Raw genomic sequence first — 8,062 nt, 5'->3', positions numbered from 1 at the left:
ACCTCATCTTCGTTTGTTCAGCTAGCCTATTAAGATCATCCTGGGCCAGCGACAGAACTTAATTGTGTTGAAGTGCTTTAACGCCGACGGAGTGCTGTTTATTCTTTAAGGTCACTTTGAAAGTGCTTACACATCCGTTGTTCAAGAAAGCCTAAAGCAAAGCAGCTTATGGAGAAACCCTATGGTTGTGTGCGGTGAACTTTGACGAGGGATCTTTCGAAAGGACAACCTACCATAGGTACAAGAAGAGATGCATTGCAGGCAGGAAAACTGCCTTGGTAAACCCCGAGGGAAACATTTCCTGCCTCCTGTGACAAAACTGCTGCTCTTCTGAACCCTCTTAAAGTGCACGGAGCCACCTTGTTTTCCTTCACAGAATGTTAGGATTTTGTTGTTGTGTTTGTTGTTGTTGTTGTTTAGTCGTTTAGTTGTGTCCGACTCTTCGTGACCCCATGGACCAGAGAACGCCAGGCACTCCTGTCTTCCACTGTCTCCTGCAGTTTGGTCAAACTCATGCTGGTAGCTTCGAAGACACTATCCAACCATTTCGTCCTCTGTCGTCCGCTTCTGCTTGTGCCCTCCATCTTTCCCAACATCAGGGTCTTTTCCAGGGAGTCTTCTCTTCTCATGAGGTGGCCAAAGTATTGGAGCCTCAGCTTCAGGATCTGTCCTTCCAGTGAGCACTCAGGGCTGATTTCCTTAAGAACGGATAGGTTTGATCTTCTTGCAGTCCATGGGACTCTCAAGAGTCTCCTCCAGCACCATAATTCAAAAGCATCAATTCTTCGGCGACCAGCCTTCTTTATAGTCCAGCACTCACTTCCTTACATCACTACTGGGAAAACCATGGCTTTAACTACATGGACCTTTGTTGGCAAAGTGATGTCTCTACTTTTTAAGATGCTGTCTAGGTTTGTCATTGATTTTCTCCCAAGAAGCAGGCGACTTTTAATTTCGTGGCTGCTGTCACCATCTGCAGTGATCATGGAGCCCAAGAAAGTAAAATCTCTCACTGCCTCCATTTCTTCCCCTTCTATTTGCCAGGAGGTGATGGAACCAGTGGCCATGATCTTCGTTTTTTTTTTCAGACCATATTTTGCGCTCTCCTCTTTCACCCTCAATAAAAGGTTCTTTAATTCCTCCTCACTTTCTGATGTTAGGCCTAGAACCCAGATTTAAAATCCAGAGTTCATTTTGTAGGCAGCCTCTGTCAAATGAGGGTAATACTGAAGTTCGTCCTCTTGACATGCTTAGTTGCAGTACAGAATTCCACCTCCTTTTCAAAAGCATTCTGCTTCTACGACAGGAATGACATGCCTGCACTTATTGCCAGATGGTTTCAGTGCAGGAAATCAATGCTGTATGTACATATGTGACATACATAACATCTTAAATTAGCGTTGAATGACTCACAGTGGGGGGGGGGGACTGCTAGAGATTATGCAGGAGCCTTCAATATTTGTTGCAGCACAAATGATGTAGAGATGCTGCTTTTGTAACAACAGAATTTCAAGAAGTAAGCCCTGCCCATAACTTGCCACCTGTTGCATTTATCTCATACATTGTTAAAGATTATCTGTCAGTGGTGAAAAGGTGGCAAACAGCAAGTATTATGAAACAAAATGCACAGAATTCTCTCTGAAACCATTTATGCCATATAGCTAGCTGTACATTTCATAGCGTTTGGGGATATATGCAGGAAAAAACAACGAAATTCAGCGAAAAAGGAAAAGTCAGATCTCTCATTTGCCATCAGTTTTTCATTGAGAGGGGTGTCAATTATTTACTTTAGTTTATCTATCCCCCCATTTAAAATGTGTTGAATTTAAATTAGGGCATTATTAAAATTACCAGCCTATTAGAAGGCACCCTACCTTTCATTAGGATTGCAAATCTTTTAAAGAGAGTATCCAAAATGAAATTACGCTATTTAAGGCAATAGCTTAATTCTCATCTAATAGTTCTTTCAGCATTAACATTTCTATTGTAGATTGTGAAAAGCAATAGCAATTCTGCAAAAGAGAATGCAAGATGTTAAAGAGTAAGATTTTGTTGTAATCGTTACCTTGGCTTTTAATGGTTCTGTTTTCCAAAGTTTAGCTAGATGTGGAATGCTGTTTTAAAAAATTCTAGAACTGTAAATGTAAATAGAATAGTGAGCCTTCAGCTGTCATTTAACACGGAATAAACAAACTCTTCTACAAGTATCTCATTTCCTGGATGTTCCTATTGGGAGGCAGCAAAGGATATAATAAACACATTAACAAATTACACAGAAATGCAGAAGCTTGCTTTTAGCAACAAATGGAGGTGCTGCTATAGCTAACTTAGAATCAGACTAAAGCAGATTAAAGTAGATTGTCGGCAACTGTGCAGTTACAGCTGAAGTTTTTGCACAGTATCTCTCCTAAAATAAAAAGAACTGGTTTTACACATAATACAATACCTTGAGGGGGGAAAAACAATACAGCAGAACAAAGCTAAGGAAGACAGGAGCAGGAATAAGCAAGAAGGTATGAAGGAAACATGTAAATATAATGAAAAAGTCAAGGCCTTTGGGTTTGAACTGCGAATGACTTTAACAAAATGTAATTATAATGGGAAGTAGCTAGGCAATGAGCTTTTGAAGTAACATCCCGAATGTATCATTGGTTGATGCCCATATAAGTATTTATTATTGAAAGGGGTTTAAAACACAGGACAGATCTCACGCTGGAAGGAAGCACCTCTATAAACCCTAGGGCAGAGGTGAAGAATCTGGCCATATGTATGTTGCTGGAGGATAACTCACATCATCCCTGAACACTGACCATGCTAGCATCAACTGATGGGAGCTAGAAGTCTAAAAATATATCGTGGGTCACTAGTACCCAACCCCTTCCCTAGGCGATAGTTATAGTTCAGGCATCCCCAACCTGCAGCCCTCCAGATGTTTTGGCCTACAACTCCCATGATCCCTAGCTAACAGGACCAGTGGTCAGGGATGATGGGAATTGTAGTCCAAAACATCTGGAGGGCCGAAGGTTGGGGGTGCCTGTTATAGTTGATATCTTATGTGCTCACTTCTCTTTGCAAAACATAACACAGGGGGAAAAGAACTTAGTTGTTGTGATGGGGGAACGAAGACTTCTGTATTAGGAGACAGAAAACTGAGACAAATACCTAGGAAATCCGTTTTAGCTTCAACAAAGGCTAGAAAGATACACAAAAAATATGGCACAACCTTGAAAAACTTAGATCCTAAGAACTATGAAGATACTCAGGAGGAAAGAATATTCCCTATAAGGAAAAGTTACAACATTTGGTGCTTTTAAGTGTAGGAAAAGGGCAATTGCAAGTGGGAGGGGGGAGGGGAAGAATGATGATAGAAGTCTATAAAATTCTATGTTGTGGAGAAAGTGGATAGAGAGACGTTCTCCCTGAAATAGCAGAACCTGGGACAATCCAATGAAACTGAATTCCGGGAGATTCAGGACAGATGAAAAAGAAGCACTTCTTCACACAGCACATAGTTAAACTATGAGGTTTGCTACCACAAGATGTGGCAGCCAGCAACTTGGACGGGAGTTGGTAAAATTCTTGGAGGATTAAGCTTTTGATGGCTTCTATCCATGATGGCTTTTAGCTACTTCTAGTGGAGGTGCTAGGCCTCCAGATACTGGTTGTTTGGGAACATGAAGTGGAAGGCGGCTGTGGGGCTCATGTCATGTTTGCATGCTTCTAGGCATGGAGTTGGCCACTGTGAGAACAGGATGCTGGACTAGATGGGACTTTGGTGTGATCCAGCAAAGCTCTTATGATGAAGAAATCATCAGACCTGCGTATCTTCTGTGTTAGCAGCTGAGGTGAATGCTTTGAAAACTCCAGTGAGAGTCATGTGGTGTGGTGGTGATATCAGGCTTTGGGGGAGCGGCTTCCTCCCTCCCTTTGGCCATGGATAAGCAGAACAAAGCAAAAATAGTCTATTACCATTTAAAGAGATTTTAATGATCACAGTGAAAGAACAAAGAGTCAATTCTCGGAGTAAAGGTACTTCCAATTAAGGTTTACACTTACTTTCTCCTGAGTCACCCTTGCCACTTCCTCATCTTGTATCCTGATCTCGCAACCACTGTGCCTTCTGTGCAGCTACTTATCTAATCTCTGTGACCTTGGACTGGTTGGATGGACACTATCCAGCGAACTGGAATCTGTTAACTCTCTCTCTCCCGGTTCTTCTTCTCCTAGCTGTTCACCACCCAGTTCTTCCCAACTTTTGTCTTCTGAACTATGTCCCTCTGCAAACCACTGTTCCAAATCTATACTGTCCCACTTTTCCTGGGAAGATTCAGGATCCTGATCAGGGGGAGGAGGAGGGGAAGGCTCCCACCATTCCTCATCTGTGCAGCCCTCCTCAGCACAGTCCCTGACAGGTTATCTAGGACCTGGGAGACCAGGGTTCAAATCCTCACTTGCTCATGAAGCTCACTGAGTGACCTTGGACCAACCACTGCCTGTCAGCCTAACCTACCTCACAGGGTTGTTGTGGGGTTAAATGATGAGAACCACATGTGCTTCCTTGGAGAAGAAGGTGGGATATTAATGCAATAAATAAATTTCACACTAGGCTATGAAGTGAGACAATGTCTAGTGCAGTGCTATCAGCCCCCTGATGAGGTGTGGGCCAATGCCAACCCCTGACCCCAATCACATCTGCAGGCCAGTATCCCATGCTAACATCTGCCTCTTCCTGCTCTTGCCTTCTCCAGGCATCGTAAAAGGTGTATGCCAGGAACAGGACCTTTTGACTGGCACATGAAGAAAGCTTCACATTCTTTAGACAGCTCTGACAAGGCTGCTTACAACATAAAACACAACCCCAGCGCTAGCCCCAAAATTTCTCCCCAAGTCGGCATTCAAACCTAACACTATTCATCAGAGGAAAGCAGGAAGACAAGTACAGAGTGGCAATTTGAAGCAGATGATGAACACCGCGTGTCGGAATGAGAGATCCATTTAAGCATAAGTATAGTTAAGTGCAAGTTAGGCAACAATTGTAAGCATCAGATTTCAGGATGCTAACAGCTGGGAGGTGGAAACACTGATGGCTGAAACCCACAGAAGCTTTTTAGCGGCATTATACAGCCATTCATCTTGTTTGGGCTTCTGCTCTGGGAGATGCTGGAAAAAGAAAAGATAATGTAATGGCAATAGTATATCAACAGTCAATTGTGGTTCTCTCTGAAAGCAAGGAAAGACACTTTGGATAGAGGAAAATATTTAAAATGCTTTTTGTTGTAATTAACACTGCAGCGCTGGTGTTTTTAAAGGGTCTTGTTACACCCATTTACTGGAAGATTTCATTAGAAGGCCTCTCAGTTGTTGAGTCAAGCAGCTGTAGGGTTGCTGCAGGTTCAATACAAGAGAAAAAGAGAGTTAGTTAGTTAGTTAGTTAGTTAGTTAGTTAGTTAGTTAGTTCCTGGGCCTTTAACTGTTGGCTGAGACTGCTTCTTGCACTATGGCAGGGTAACTCAACCCTTCCCAAATGCTACCTTCTCTGAATCATTGAAAGTACTGAATTCTCCTGAACTGGGCAGCCCTAGGTGAGAAAATGATATTACAAGGTTCACCATCAAGTTCCAACTTAAAGGGTTGGGGTTTTTTTAAAGTACTTTTAACTCATGACTATAAAGGGCAGATTGAGTTGTTTCACACGATAAATATGAAAGACTTCTGTGCTGTAGTGGTTAGAGTGTTCAACTAGGACCTGAGAGACCAGAGTTCAAATCCACACTCAGGCGTGAAGTGGCCTTGGGCCAGTCACATTCTCTAGGTCTAACCTACCTCACAGGGGGTTTTTTGAGGATAAAATGAGGGAGAGAAATTTGTATGCTACCTTGAGCTGCTTAGAGGAAAAGTGATATATAAATGGAAAGAAGGAAAGAAAGACTTTTATACATAATGTAGGACTGGTGAGCAGGGACTGCCTCGACATACAATGTCTAATCACACTATCTAAGGTCCATGGTTAGCTGTCTCCTTCCTTGAGTCATAAGATAGTGTCTTGGGACATGCTTGCATCATCATGTCTCAAGATAATCCTTAATATACGATACCTCCACGTTGGAATCTGTTTGCACAGCAAGATATCAGTCCAAGGTAAAGTGAAGAAAACTATTTGGATGGTCAGAGCTTCTTTTCCCCACTGTCTTGTTCTGGGCTGGGTCTCCAAATAGGCTACACACACACACACACACACACACACACACACAGTAGCCCAAGAAAATGAACTGTCATGGAGACATGGCATGGATATCCCTACTTATTCAATTTTGTCTCCAGCTTGCAAACATTATAGAATGTATAATGCCACTATCTGCCTCCTGAATTGCTTCTAGATTTCTCCCATCAAAAGCAATGGGATTTGAACTCCATCTCTGTCACATTCAGACCGCAGTTTCTAATACAGCTTGCGGAAAGGCAGGTGTGATTTTGTATCCGTTTGTTGCAATCAGCTCTCACAGCAAAAACAGTTTGCAGCTGCTTTGTCCAAATGAAGCTGCATATTGTAACAGTGACAAGAGGCCAGCAATTTTAGCTCCTGTTTGAAGCAGGTGAGCAAACAATCAGAGGTAGTTATAACTACAGTGGTGCAGAGAAGAACATATTTTGGACACCAACTGTGTTCTAGACCACATGTGGCAGGAAATGTTTGTTTCTGAATAAGCATGCCTCCATTGATAGGTACAGTATTCCCGTGATTAAAAAGTATTTGTATATTTGGTGGTTTGGAAGGGATCAAGACAAATGCGTGAACACCACAGCTTCCAGGAAAATATGGATGAGAGTAAGGTCATAAGACTTAAAGTTACTTAAACAATGCAGACAGCATACAGAGAGAGAAAAAATCCTGCTAGCAATTTACTGAGGAAAAACCCCCAGAACTAAACTGTGTATAATTTGAGGGGAAAGCAGCAGAAAGGCTTTTCCTTTCTTAGTTCAGGCCTTCAACAAAGCAGGGACACATTCAATAAAATATACACAGAAAAAACTCCCTCATAACTACACAGCCAATCAGGAAACATGCTACCTCAGTAAACATCATGCCCCTCCTCCTGCCTAGTTGCTAAGCTATACCTCTACCTCTACCCCTCTTGGCCAGTTGACTTCAATACTAACAGAATTAACCATTAAGTTGCACACAGAATGATCTTCGCACACAGAAATGATCACTTTCAATAAAAATACAGTCCAAAATACAGTTCTTTTTTTAATATCCAAACATAGCTGGGAAAACATGCTACATTTTTAGCATTAAGCAGTAAAGGCACATTCTGAAAAATTGTGCCCATAGATGAGACTGTACAAATAACTGGAATCGTTTCCATGTAATGTAAAAGGAGCGTGTGGTGAGGTATGGTAATCTATGGTGGGGCTGAATTTGTGTTTGTGATGCATCTTTAACATGCATACCACAATTCGTTAAATTGTGCATTGTGCACACATTCATTTCCCCACCTCTCAGCTTGTCTTTGGTAAAGCTTTCTCCACAGTAATAGAAAACAATTGATAATTTTGATTTTAGAAGAAAAAAGAAAGAAAAGTTCCCACAAGGCCGCTATTAATCAAACACCATTCAGCATTGTAGCACTTTCGTCTGTTAATTGTAATTGTTCGGGTATCTACTGTAGAGTGGTCTTCGCAAATAGAGAAGAGTCCTTTAATGACTACTTAGGTGATTGTACGCAGCCTGTATTTACTGACAGAAGAGCCTGGTTGATTGAGGACTTTTACTGATGGCTGTAAGTTGCTTTTCCTTATCCCAAAAAGAAAAGAAAAAATCATGGCCAGAACTTTTTGTCCTCAGGTTTCCTATTCCAAAGTTATCTCTTTCTATTTATTTATATCCCAACTTTGCTTCAATGCGCTCAAGTTGGCATACATTTTATTACTGTAATCCAACAAGATACAGAAAACCAAGGTTGAAGAACACTGCCCTAGCAGATCTATGGATGGTCTGAAATAGATCAGCAAGGTTTTGTGATTCCCAGTTGTTCAACAAAACAGATTCTGCAATCTTGAA

The sequence above is a fragment of the Podarcis pityusensis genome, assembly GCF_964106645.2.
Source record: "Podarcis pityusensis genome assembly, chromosome: 9".
NCBI lineage: Eukaryota > Metazoa > Chordata > Lepidosauria > Squamata > Lacertidae > Podarcis > Podarcis pityusensis.
Note: the sequence above shows the minus strand (reverse complement) of the source record.